This window comes from Felis catus, chromosome D3 (genome assembly GCF_018350175.1).
Source record: "Felis catus isolate Fca126 chromosome D3, F.catus_Fca126_mat1.0, whole genome shotgun sequence".
Taxonomy (NCBI): Eukaryota; Metazoa; Chordata; class Mammalia; order Carnivora; family Felidae; genus Felis; species Felis catus.
Genome location: NC_058379.1, coordinates 67,786,152 through 67,800,205, shown reverse-complemented (window position 1 = coordinate 67,800,205; position 14,054 = coordinate 67,786,152). Strand labels below are relative to the sequence as shown.

Genomic DNA, 14,054 nt, shown 5'->3' with positions numbered 1-14,054 from the left:
TTTTTAAAGAGCCATCACTGCAGGTGAATTCCACTTGTCAAAGCTCACAGATTGGGAACACAGCAGCATTCAAAACTACAATTTGCTTAACTCCAGGGCTTCCATATCGGAGGAGGTGGTAGAAATGAACATCTTGATGGTCTGGAAAACCTGCAGGACACAGAGAATGGCCAACGATCTCTCCAAGTCCATTTGAAGGCACGCTCTTCAGGGAAGCTTTCATTTCTGAAAAGAAAGAGTATGCTTCAAAACTCTTGCGGTTGGAAATGGTCACCTGGCCTGTTAGAAAACAGATGTGCACTACCAAGTGTCTCTTTCCTCGTTTGTCTTGAGCTCCCCGTTGAAGCCACGAAGTAAGGATGGAGGGGGATGAGTGCGGGCCATGGAGCCAAGAAAACCGAGTTCCGGTCTTGCTCTGGCACCAACTACCCGTGTAAGACCTGTTCCTTTTCGTCTTTGGTGCTGTGGTGCTCCCCGCCAAACGTAGTAGGTGCTTAATAAATACTTGATGTGATCAGCTGGGTTCAATGTTTCAGCATAGGCTTGGGTGTCCGTAGGGTACAAGCGACAAGATTACTGAAGTGCGGACACCCGCCCACCAGCCTTGGACAGCCAGCAGCTTAGGGCCTTGTATAGCACATGTGCGAAGTTGGGGCCCAAGAACATCACCTCATCAGTGGAGAATGGAAGAGGAAGGGAAGATAACCCAGCAATTAGGGAGCATCGTGCTAAGCGCTTATCTTTTAGACTTCGCAAGGATCTTTCAGAGCATGCATGACTAGCACCATTTTTAACGAAGACAGAACCAAGATTCCGGTTCTACCTAAATACCTGGCATCCCTTACCCTGGCTCCTAAGCCCGGTAAAAAAAATCCCCTCCTTGGGCTTATTTACATCTCGGACCCCGCCCCGTTTACCACCACGAGGGCCCCGCCCACTCATTCGCCTCTGGGCGGGCCCAGGGTGGGTCGGGTCCTCGGGTTTCTGCGGACCCGTTTTCTGCCCCATCTCGTCCCGTCCCCGAGGCGGACCCCGGGCCCCCTCAAAAGATGAGCACGTGTCCACTCCCGGCTTGAGTACGGAAGGTGGACTAGGCGGCGGCCCCCACAGGCCCCACCCAATGGCGCTGGCAGGAGACCGGGGAGGGGCCCCGGGCCCAGGCGATGAATGAGGGGTGGTCGGCAGCTCGGCGGGTTCCGTGCCTTCCCTTCCCCTGCTCATCGCTCCCCTTCCCCTTCTCTTCCCAGAGCCTCGTGGGAGCGCGCCCCAGACGTAGTCAACCGAAACCGCGGGCGTCCCACTCCGCCTCATCCTCGGCCGCCCGGCAGCCCTCCCGCCCGGCCGCGCCTCGCCTCACGCTCTACGGGGGAGGCGGGACCAATCAGCGAGCGACGTCTCCCTTCCGATTCGAGGCCCCCGACGCGCGGCTCACACCCCGAGCACCGCGCGCGCTGATTGGCTGCGCGCGCCGCCGGTCCGGCCGGGAGGGCGGGGCGGCCAAAGGGAAAGAAGGTGGGGAGGTAGTGGCCCGCGACTCTCCGAACCCCGCTCGCGCCCCGACCCTTCCCGGGTGCTCGGCCTCCTTCCTTCCCTCCTCCGCTCACCCCGTCTTCCGTGCGCGCCGAGCGCTGCGCTCGGCCGGCGTGCCTCGCGCCCTAACGGGCGGCCGGGGGCGCCAATCAGCGGGCGGCAGGGTGCCAGCCCCGGGGCTGCGCCGGCGAATCGGCGGGGCTCGCGGCCCGGGGTGGGAGGCGGGTCTACCGCGCGGCCGCGGCGGCGGCGGAGCAGCTCCCAGCCAGCAGCCAGCGAGCGCCGAGCGAGCCGCCCGGAGGTGGGTGCGCCGCGCCGCTGCGGCCGGCGGCGGAGGGCGCAGGGCGGAAGCGGAGGTGGGCCGGCGGGAGCGGCGGGGGAGGGCCCGGCCGTCCGGGCGGCCCGAGGGGTGGGGGATGCGGGCGGGCGCGCGCCTGAGGGGAGGAGGGGCGGCGGCGGCGGCGGCGGCGGGACGCGCGTCCCCACCCCCTCCCTCCGGCGGGCGGTGGCCGAGCCCGCGCCCCCTCCCCGCGCGCCGGGCCGCGGGCCGGGCAGTGGCTGGGGGGCGGGGCGGGCCGGGCGGCCGCGAGAGTGTTTTCAGTTCCGCCTCCAATCGCCCCTTCCCCTCTCCCCGCCAGCCCCTCATCCCATTCGGAAGAGGAAGGAACAAAAGGTCCCGGACCCCCGGCTCTGACGGGGCGGGACCCGGAGCCTCGGCGCGCAGGTAAAGCGGCGGCGCCCGGCGGGCCCTCGGGGCTAGGGGTGTGTTTGTGTCGGGCTCGGGTCGGCGAGGCTCGCCGCGTCACATGGCCGCGGGGGCTGGGGGCCGGGGTGTGGCGGGGCCGGACGGGCCGGAGGGGAAGGGGTCGGCGCCCGAGCTGCTCCTCCGGGAGCTGGGGCCGGCCGGGGCCCGTCCCCTCCGCCGCGAACGCGCTTGGTAGTTTGTGGTTCTGATTTTCAAAGCCGGAGGGACGGAGCTCTCGTTTCGGGAGTTGTTGGCAAGCCGTGTTAGGAGCGTGCGATACTTCGCTTCCACTTTCCTCCCCCCCCCCCCGCCCCGTAACCTTTGTTAACCATTATAGTCCCGGGGTTCTGAATTGCTTGTGTGTACTCTCACAAGCACGCACACGGCTGATACTCTGCCGAGATCCTCCTGCATTCACTTGTGAAAGTTGCTCTGCGAGCGGAGCCCATTAGTTTTTATCACACGCCTTTAGGAAAGCACGCTAATTGATTCGCGTATTTCAAACTTGGTTTACAAATTGCAACTCTGTTTTGTTTTCTCTTGGGGGATACTGTCCTTGGGTTGGGTACTTTGGGCTTTTACTTAACCTTTTTGTGGTTATGGTTTCCTTTTGATCCCAAACAAAAGGAAAACAATACCTAGGTTGGTTTTGTTGTTCCTTCCTCTTGACCCCTTAAAAGTTAAATACTACCGGTTTCTTGTCAATTAAACCTTTAATTAGAAAAGCATCTCCAGGTAAAACGAGTTTGGAAGCATTTTTTCCATCAAAATCGTGTCTTGTTTGTTACAGCTTGGAGTGTCCTAAATTTGGTTGTTTTAAACTTCTGAAGTAACACATGTAAAGTAACTGTTAATGGATAAATAAGTGGTCACACAAACTTAACTTGGGAGTAATTACATCTTTCAAAAGTGCTCCTTGAAATTTGAATTAATTTATAGAATTCTTCATAATTCTGTAATCTTTGTTCCTTTTCATTTTTTTCCTGGTTTTATATGAATTGAACCTGTATCACTGATCGTAAGGATGTTTTTCCTTGAGCCACATAAAATAATTTGCTATTACTCTGAAAATACATTTGCTTTTCTAGTTTTGACCCCCTTTAAAACGTTTTCTTTAAATAGAAGTGTAAGTTAAGTAGTTAAATGAAGTTTGAGGAGTTTTAATGTAAATACATAAATATGCAAAGCAGATATAACAGAGATGGGAGACATCATGTAAAATAGATTTCATAAATGTATACTAGTTTGAGGATTTTTCTCATTTGCCTTAAAAAAACCATACAGGATATTGGAGGAATTTTCTCAACCAGAAGTTTATTTAGCAAACATTTATATTAAATTAGAAAAGTAACACTGATTTTTGTTTTTAAAGTTCCTTAATTTTTGCCATAAAATTAGTCGTGGTAATGAATAAGAATATGTTGAGTCTAAGTGCTCACTTAGTACTCTTAATGTTAAAATTGAGTTTAAAGTAGTTCATTGGCAAGTTTTAATCAATGTGATTGGAAATATCCATTTCTGGGCTTGTTTAGTAAGAAATTGCTCTCAGAGCTTTGATTTTATGCGTTGTAGTTGTGTCTTCTAAAGTGCTTTTACATTGTAGGTGTTCAGCAAAAGTTTGCTTTTTCATGGTTGTAACTTACCTGTGCCTAGCCGAAAGTGATCAAATCTACACAATCTGTGAGGTTCGTGTAATAATAGTCCTGTAAGAAACCATGAGGGGTAATTTCCTGTTGTTTGTGGCTTGTCAGGCCTGGTATGTGTTTTAACTAAGTAGGAATTTGGGGTTGGTTTTGTATATTTCAGCAGTCACTCTTTAATAGGAACAAAGGTTATTTCTATTTCAAGATGGCAAAAGGTCCCCTTTTCATTTTCATATTGTAAATATTAGAGTCATATTGTTATAATATTCATGTTGAGGGGAGATATGTGGCTGCATAGCCTGCTGATCAAAGAGCCATTTATTAAGTTTTTGTATTTAGGTGATATTTTCAGTTTTGGCTCTTATGAATGCCTGAATGCTCTCCTTATTCTATTGGCTTTGTACTTTAGGACTCCAAAGGCCTTGTTTTAGAGCGGCTTTTTTTATACAGGTGTTTTTGTAATGCTTATAAAAGCTGTATTTGGCGCGGTCCGGCAGATGGGGGCTCATTCATGTTCTTGGGATGAGAGTCATTTTTAGAGGGTGGAGAGGGGCATGTCTTTCAGATCCCTTGTCTTTTGATGGGAGGAGAGGAACCGTTGTTAAGCTTTTAGTTTTTGTGAGATGAAAGCTGTTTTCCACTAACTATTGCAAGGGTGTGTCAGAAGTGAGAAATCCGAAGATTTCAAAACCAATTCAGGACAGGTTATACATTTATTCAACAAATAACTTGTATTTATTGAACAAGTAGCATTTATTCAACAAATAAAACAGGCTTTGCTGTGTGTCAGGCCCTGGACTCGGCAATAAAGTATCTAACAGGGAACAAGTATACCCCTGTTCCTTAATGGAATTAGAAAAGTAGGGGCGCCTGGGTGGCGCAGTCGGTTAAGCGTCCGACTTCAGCCAGGTCACGATCTCGCGGTCCGTGGGTTCGAGCCCCGCGTCAGGCTCTGGGCTGATGGCTCAGAGCCTGGAGCCTGTTTCCGATTCTGTGTCTCCCTCTCTCTCTGCCCCTCCCCCGTTCATGCTCTGTCTCTCTCTGTCCCAAAAATAAATAAACGTTGAAAAAAAAAAAAAAAAGAAAAGTAGAAACTCCTTCTATCTCCTGCCTTGTTCTCCAGTCTTCAGAGTAAGGAAATCACTTTATTGTACAAATTGAGGGAGCTTGCGATTTGTTACTGAGCCAGTTTCTAAAGTATGCTTGCGTTGCATACTTTACTGTAGAGGACATTACCAGGGAAGACAAGTGTTAACTCATAGTGTCACTGGGAACAGTCTGTAGTTTGGGGAGGAGCTTGTCATCAGTTTTTCACTATCTATACAACTGAGGATGTGGCCAGTGTTTCAGAAACACATTTGTTGCTGAACAGGTGAACACTTGTAGAGCTAAACTTCCTTCGGCCTTAGTTTGACTCTCCATTGCCCTTTAGTTATAGAAAGTGGCTGGAGAAAGAAAGCAAACCTGCATCAGACACATTCCAGTGAACGAATTGGAAATAAAGTGCAAAGACAATGACCGACATCGAGAATAAGGATTGGGCTACAATCTCATGTAGTAGGACGGCCATGGGTTGTGGCATCAGAGAGACAGGCTAATAGTTGGTTTCTCAGTTACTATGTTGGGCAAATTGCTTAACTCCTGAGCCTTGTTTTTCTGGCTGAAAATGGTTGTAAGGATACCTGCCTCTTCAGGTTATTACGAGGATTAAATGATTGTGGTTGAAGTACCTAGAACATTGCCTCAGACATAGGGTCCTCCCAGGTGATCTGTTGCTCTCTTGTAGCTTTCTTTTTTCTTTTTTTTTTTTTTTCTTGAGTTTATTTTGAGAGAGTGAGAGCGGAAGCACGAGTTGGGTAGGGGCAGGGAGAAAGACTTCCAAGCAGGCTCCACCCTATCAGTGCAGAGCCCGACATGGGACTTGAACTCATGAACCCGGAGATCATGACCTTGGTGAGCCGAGATCAAGAGTTGGGCCCTTAACCAGCTGAGCCACCCAGGCGCCATGTCTTCTGGTTGTAGCTTTCAGCAGTTCTTTTTAAGCTAAAGTTCTAGTGATAGGAGAGCCATCGAGCCCCTTAATCGGAACCTGTTGGCATTTATTTCAGGTGTTTCTAACAAAGTTATCTAGCTTCTAAACCCACAGTAGATTAGAAACAAGTAGATTGTGAGTAATGTGGGAGGTTAAGAGGAGTGGAGGGGGGTGGGTGGGGTAGGAGGATGGGGAACTGTTTCAGCCTCTGTGTGTCTCGAAAGAAAAAAAAAAACAGATAACAGCCTGGTGAGGATAATAGAGATAATCTACAGGACACAAAACAAATATTCAGAGCCTAACTAGCATGTCTGGGACCATTCAGTGCAGGACCAGACCTGAAAGCGTAGTAATGAATGTTCATCAATTAGCTTAAGCCATGTTTGGGAAAATCTTTTTAAGAGTGCAGTAATCTACATAATATGCTTTAGAGTGTCATTTGGGATGATTAGCAAATGTTCTTAAAGGGGTAGAACATTGTGCCATATAGAATGACTTGTTTTGTGAAAGATCCACAGGACCTACTATGAGCAAGATGTTTTTCATTTGTTTTGCTATTTAGAGCGCCACTGTTCGTGACTGAGAAGCCTTTCATGCTAGGCCAGTAGTAAAGAAAGGTGATCTAAGTGCTGTAGCACCCCATGCCACCCCCTTTTTTTGGAGTAGGTCATTCCTTGTCAGTCTGCAGGGGTGTCAGCTAAAACATTTCACTCAGGCTTCAAGATAGAGTGTGCTGGAGATTTCGAGGACTGAACAAGTATGGACAGTTGGCTAGCCTGTCTGTTGAGGGCTTCTTGCCTCTTATGTGTGACTTTGACCCAGTATTTAGCCTTAATATTTTTTTTTTTTAGATTATTCTCCTTCCTATCCAGGAAGAGTTACTTTCTAAATCTACTCCGTTAAATGCTAATTGGTGACCTTGTAACACATCGCCTTAGCCATTTTTTTTTCCAGTAGTACACAAGTAATTCAATCTTACTCATTTAAAAATGAGTTTGAGGCTTATGGCTTGTCTCTGATCAATTTTGATCATTATTCCAGATTGTTATAATTGCGATGTATTCAATTAGGGCATATTTCAGTGCTGATTCTAGCTAGTCATGTCAAGGATAGCCCTCAGCTTCAGTTTCTGTAATTTCATGTGGGGAGAATATAATTTTGCCAAGCTAGATGGATTTAGACACTGCCTTTGATTTGGCCAGATAGCCAGAAATATTAAGCTAATTCTGTGACTTACATTCTAGAGTACACAGGGTGTACATTCCTTTTAGATGTAACTGAGCCACAGTAGTAGGGCTGGTGCCTGGTAATTTAGATCTCTTTAGTTTGGGCTCTTAAGAAAACAGAGATCCTAGTGAGTGACTTTAATCCCATTACAATTTGTGAGTTTATTTCATTGTAATATGAAATGGTCACTAATTCTTCTAGGTAGTCCTGTGATTTTTCTTTTTCTTTCTTTTTTTTTTTTTTTGTCTTTTTTTTTTTTTTTTAGTCCTGTAATTTTTCAAAATCTGGAATTACTTTGGCCTGAGGATGAGAGCAGCGGAAAGTAAGTGTAGACTTTAGTTGCTATCTGTTCAGTACATGTGCCCAGTTTGCGTCTGAAAACCTGCATTTCCTTAAATCTGGTGTCCTCCTCCTAACTCCCTTCCATTTTGGGGGAGGGCATAGTTTCAGGCTTAATGTGTTCAGTTGGTAAGGAAGAATAATCTTGGGGGGAGCCATTGGAAGTCCATCAAGTTCGTTACCTTGATTCAAAAAAGATGCCATCTGAGCAAGTAACATGGGAAATCTGTGATCTTGTAATTTGCCTGTGTCTAAGGTAAAGTGCATTTTTGTATGCTGCTTCAGCTCTTCCAAAAATTCTAGAAAGAGATAATGGGTAGGGGCGCCTGGGTGGCTCAGTCAGTTGAGCGTCCTCCTTCGGCTCAGGTCATAATCTCGCGGTTTGTGAGTTCGGGCCCCGCGTTGGGCTCTGTGCTGACAGCTCGGAGCCTGTAGCCTGCTTCAGATTCTGTGTCTCCCTCTCTCTCTGCCCCTCCTCTGCTCATACTCTGTCTCTCTCTGTCTCTCAAAAATAAATAAATGTTAAAAAAAAAAAAAAGATAATGGTTAAACTTCTGTGAATATTAAGGAAATGCTCTGTTTTAATCTCATGCTTCTTTACAAAATATGGGGCGGCGAATCTGATTTGCAAAATTCACAGAATAAACTCCTGATAAATGCTACAATGGAAGCAGGGCCGTGAGCTTTCTCCCTTGATTTGAATGACCTATGGAAACTTTTTTGTTGACTAGAGATGTTCTATCTGTGGCAGTGAATGCAAATTTTCCATGCTTAGACCAGCCTTTTACTTCACAGACAGGTGGTTAGGCAGTAGTTCATGTAAACTGGCCATTTAAACTTTTATTTATAAACTGTTTTAAGTATCAGAGGGTTCAGCTTTGGTCTGAGGTTTGTACATCATTTCTGCTCTAAGCCAGTAGTTTTCAGACTTAACACGTGCATGCTCGCGCGCGCACACACACCCACACCCACCCCTGTATGCACACAACAGCACCCAGAACGTACAAAACATTATGCAGAATCTCAAAATGTAAGGGGGATGGGCGGTTGCAGAAGTCCTGCCTGCTCAGTTGTCCTCTCCTGTGGGAAACCTTTGAAGCTCCCCCTGAGGACTGATCGCGGAGAAAAACCTTGGCTGTAGACCGGAACTAATATGGTAGACACTAGCCACAGGTGGCTGCTTAGCACTTGAACTGTGACTGCAGTAACTGAAGAAATAAATGTTAAATTTAATTTTAATAGAAAGTTTTGTTGAACAAGCCTACTCTAGATTTTGCTTTGATTGCACTTGCACACCCTGAGGACTGTAAGCGGCTGCTTCAGCAGGTCAAGACTCTGGGAGTTGGAAGGGCATTTGGAGTACTGAATCGTCATGCCGATTTGAGTCTGGGCCAGTGTGGTCTCCTAATAGTTGGATATATATATATATATATATATATATATATATATATATATATATATATATATTTAATCTGGGAATGATAAACCAGCATGTAATTTTATGTTTACAAGCTGCTTACTGACATAAAGATTCCATACAACTCTTTCAAGGAGAAAGGAATAGAACTCCAAGAATAGGTAGTCTCTTTACACAGCAGTCCGTATGTAATGTGGCCTTTCACTGAGCCAATGACCTGCTTTCAGGGTTAAATTCATGCTCTCACTTTAGGTTTTAACAGTCCATAAAATTGAACACACGAATGTTTTCTATTTGCTTTCATTTAAAAGACACCCATCGTTCTCTAGTGGGGCCACCTTATGTTTCCAATGGCAGGGTCTTTCCTTTCTGGCTTACAACTTTGGAAAAGAGCATAGTTACAGTGAGAATCGAGAAGTCTGTTTTTCAATGAGTTGTTGTCTATCTTTATATATATATTTTTAATACTTTTTTTATCCTCATTTCTTTGACTAAAACCATTGCCAAAATTCAGGTCATTAGTTGTTTTTTGTTTTTGTCTACCTGTGTAGCACATGTTTGAACAGGATTGCCAAAAATCTTATGGTGATTTGGTACTCTTTCTGGAAGGACCTTAGGTGTTTGAGACAGCACTATTACACTTGAAGTATTTTATGTTGAAAAATCTAGCTTTCTTTTGAAATAAAAATTCATATAGGTATTTGGGGAATATTTTGTATTTGTAATTTGAAGATATTTGAAACCTACATTTGCTTTCTATATTTAATCACTTCCTTTGTTCTACACTTGAACCTTGGAAACGTTTTTTGCCACTCTTTCATATTCGCTTCCTACCTCCCTTTCAGAAGTTACCAGTGAATTCTGAACAGCCAAGTTTAGCAGTCTTTTTTAGTTATCATGCTACTTTTTCCAGTGTTTGTCATTATTGACTAAACTCTTCTTTACTTAGATTTCTTAAAATCACACAGACATGCCAAAGCAGACACAGATTAGGCCCATTCCACCTGCTACAAATGTTGAATAAGATGTAAGAGTTTTCCTTGGGTATATAAATTTTTTCTCTTATCTATATAGTTGATCTAGAGAGGGAGGGGGAAAGGAAGGGAGGAGAGGGAGAGAGATGTTTCCAGGTACCAGAAACTTGGAAATCAGTCAGTGTTCAGGAAAAGCTGACTTTGGGGAGTTTACTAACGAATCCAGTTGCTAGGGATGAAGTTGTAATGATATGACTCTGGGAACTATGTGCTAAGTGTGTGTGTATGTATAAAAACTACTTCAGTATCATTCAAGTATCTGGCCTCTGGGAAAAACAAGCCTCAAAGCTCTCTATGAAGAAACTAGAAAAACACTAGTCTTTATAGATGAACTTACATATCACATGAAGACCAAACATGGTAAATAAAAAGATACCAGCTAGATGTAGAATGAGGGGCTTTTAAGATAGGTAATACATTATTACCATTCAAAATTCAAAAGGTACAAAAGGATATATGGTGAAAAGTCTCTTTGCGAGCCTGTCCCTTGCCACCCAGTTGCCTTTCCAAAGGCTAGTAACGTTACTAGGTTTTTGTGTAATGTTCCAGTAATTCTGTCCATATATGAGCAACTTTGTGCATATATTACTTTTTAGGACAAAGAGTCACGTATTTTATATAATCATCTTATAGATTATTCCATGTCAGTACATAATGAGTACCCATTTACTTTGGTTTCAGAGTATTATTTTGTATGGGTGCTGTAATGTATTTGACCAGTCTTCTGTTGACGGACATTTAGGTTATTTCCAGTCTCAGGGTATTAAAAACAGTGTCGCAACAAATAAACTTAGTTTATTCATCATTTTACACATACATGAGGTAGGTTTCTAGAAGCAGGTCAGAGGATATCTACGTTTATGTATTTATTCTATGGAATGGACTTTATTCATGTTTTTGAGTAGGTAGTACATGAATATGGTGCAAAATTCAAAAGGAACAAAATAGTAAATAATGAAAAGTAAGTCTCCCTGAAAACTCCCACCTCCTACTCCCCAGTTCTACTTTCCAGAAGGGGAACCACTGTTATGAGCTTCTTTCTGGTGTATCATTCTAGAGCTGCTGTGTCCCAACATGTGGCCACCGAGCACTTGGAATATAGCGAGTCAGAACTGAGATGGGCAGCAAGTGGAAAATACACAGGAGATTTATAACATTTAGAACAAAAAATAGAATGTAAAGTATTTTACTTTTTAGTACTGATTGTGCATTGAAATAGTAATTTTGGATATAGTGGGATTAAATTATTAAATTATTTAAATGATTAATTTTATATTTTTAGTTTTTTAATGTGGCTAGTAGAAAATTTACGATTATGTGTGGATGGCATCCTATTTCTGTTGGGCAGCCCTGGTCTAAAGAAATTGCACGTGTATACAGACATGTATGAATACGTGAGAATTTCTCAGGCAGTTTTTTTCTTCTTTTGCATTGTAGTCTGTGGGAGCAGAAATCTCTTGCTAAGGTGGTGGTTAAAAGAGAGGTATCGGGTGGTTCTTTACTGTATCATTTACTCTTAATCATTTACGATGACCATTGTGGGGCTCATCACAACGCTTCCATTGACTTTTATGATGTTTGTGCACTTTGGAGAGAAGCCTGGCATTATTCTTGGCTGTATATTTTTGAACTTGCTCCAGTTTGCATTGGTTGCCTGTATACCTAGGACACAGCAGTCATCCTGGGATCCCTCTTCATTCTTGGTCATCTTATGAGGTTCCTTCACCTTTTTTCTTTGTTAGATCCCTTATTCTTTTGGCTCTCCTTCCTTTTAATGAAACATGTCTGTCAAGACTTTCCTTGAGAGAGAACGTGTTGGGTAAATATCTGGAGATGTTACATGTCGAAAATACCTTTATTCTACCCTGGTTGGGTAATAGAATTCTCGGTTGGAAGTAGTCCCCCTGCCCCGAATTATGAAGGCATTGCTCTGTTGACCTCACTTACACTGTTACTCTTGAGAAAACCAAAGCTATTGTGATTCTTTTTAAAATAACTTGTTGTTTCTGCCAGGAGACTTCAGACTTTTCTTTGTCATTAGCATTCTGAAGTTTAACAGCCACCAACCTGGATGTATGTGGGTGTGTTCTTTTCTATTGTCCTGAGGTCTTGATTGGCCCTTTAGGTCTTTCGGTTCAGGGAATATTTCTTGATTTCTTTGATTGACCCCTGCCCCGCTGTTATCTCTAATGTCTTTCTGAAGTCCTCTTTGGACATTGGACCTCCTGAATTAAGTCCTTCAGTCCTCTTCACTTTTTCTACTATTTTTCATCCTACTGTTGTACTTTCTGGATTTCCTCTACCTTTCCAACCCTTCTATTGATGTCTGCCCTTTCTGCTATCAAGAACTCTCAAGCTATCCAAAGCTCTCTAATTTTTTTAATGTTTCTTTTATAAAACATGCTGCACTTGCTTCAGGGTTGCTCTTGTCTTCCCTCATTTCTCTAGCTATGTTGATGATTTTACAATGATTTCTTCTCTCTGTATGGTCTCAAATTTCTTGAGTTGTGTTTTTCAGGTTTGGGCCATTTTTTCCTCAGATAATGAGAGTCATCCTTGATTACGAAGGTAGGGGTCCAAAAAGCCGATTGAAAACCGAGCCTGTGGGTGAGGCTTGTCTCCTTTCAGTTTCAGTGTAGAGTAATCTGTGTGGGCTGTTTGTTGGTAAACTCTCAGTATTAGTATCTGTACGTCTTTTCTCCTCGGTTGGGTCAGGCACCCCAGAGTCTTGATCTGACTAAATGGTAAAGGTCTGGCTGCTAGTATTTTGGGAGCCAGAACCCAGTGGAGGAAGGGATTGGGAGTCTGCGTTCAGCATGCAGTGTACTCGCGTTCATTTACTCCCTCTCTTTTCCCGGTGATCCCCAGGCCATCTCCTAGTCCAGTGAGACTGTTTTACTTTCTGCTGAGAATAAACATTTAGTCTTCTAGAGAGGGAGAGGAACAGGAACAGGTACTTAGTGACATAGATAGAGTTGGAGAGCAGATCTCAGGATCTAATTGCTTCTCAGATATCTCTCACCCAATCCTGCCTTTTTCATCTCCCCTCTCAGAGCCCTCAATTTTTGCTGTGACTAGTGCTGACTTTTACTTAACCCTTTGAGGATTCTGCTGTGAAAATCAGGATGTTTCCCCATACCTCGCTTAGAGTTAGTAGAGTTAGTAGTCTCTGATCTGTTCATCCATTCATTTTCCAGTTATCAAAATTTTACTTGCTTTCTTTTTTACCCTTCTCTGTTTGCATGAGATTGTCTTTTTCTAATTCCTTTATTATGGTTTTGTAGTAAGCTGTGTTTTCACCTGCAACCTTCTGATGAAAGTTTTCCATTAAAAAAATTTTTAAGGGTATCTCCCCACCCTTCCCCCCCAAAAGAATTGGAATTGAATGTATAACTCCAAATGAGGATGAGGGAGTGGAAATGAAGAAATTTGATCATTCCAACAGAAGGCAAAAAAGGAGGAAAAAGCAAAGAAGATGCAGAAGAATTACAAAACACAAAATAAGATGATAGAAAATTGGCCCAGGTATTTTAATAAAGCTTGCTGGTTAAAGGACAGTGGCAACTTAAAAAAACAAAACAAAACAAAAAACCTCAAATGCTTTTTATTAGTAGACACAACTAAAAGTATGATGACATAGTTTCAAAGTAAAGGAATAAAAAATATACACTAGGCGTTAGGATTTATGTCTGAATCCATTTTGGTCTGCTGTAACAATTCTATAGACTTGGGTGGCTTATAAAAACAAATTTATTTCTCACAGATCTGGAGGCTTGAAGTCCAAGTTCAGGGCACCAGCAGATTTGGTGTCTGGTGGGGGACGTGCTTCCTACTTCTTAGACCGCTGTCTTTGCTGTACCCTCATCTGGTGGAAGGGAACAAGGGGATTCCTAGGGTTTTTGGGTTTTTTTCCCCCCCAGGGTTTATTTTATAAGGACACTAATCACATTCACGAGGAAATGTTTGTTACTAAAGAACTAAAGACTAATGCGTTAACTATACAATGTGATGAGTTAGGAAAAGGAAGGAAATAAAGTTGAGAAACATTAATGAAAAAAAAAAGTTATAATCGGATCGACTGAACCAA

The 14,054-nt window shown here is 43.9% G+C and overlaps 1 protein-coding gene across 4 annotated transcripts in view; it reads left to right on the top strand.

Annotated features, from left to right (window-relative positions):
• Positions 1 to 1,698: 1,698 nt before the first annotated feature.
• SMAD2 (SMAD family member 2) overlaps positions 1,699 to 14,054 on the top strand; it is an 84,480-nt gene continuing 72,124 nt past the window's right edge. Inside the window, exon 1 of one of the 4 annotated variants that reach the window (XM_023241969.2) lies at positions 1,699 to 1,831. The gene's annotated coding sequence lies outside the window, so the exon portion shown is untranslated. Of the gene's footprint in view, positions 1,887 to 2,077; positions 2,255 to 14,054 lie in introns of those variants that run through there. The other 3 variants (XM_023241970.2, XM_045042229.1, XM_023241966.2) reach the window with 3 other exon arrangements.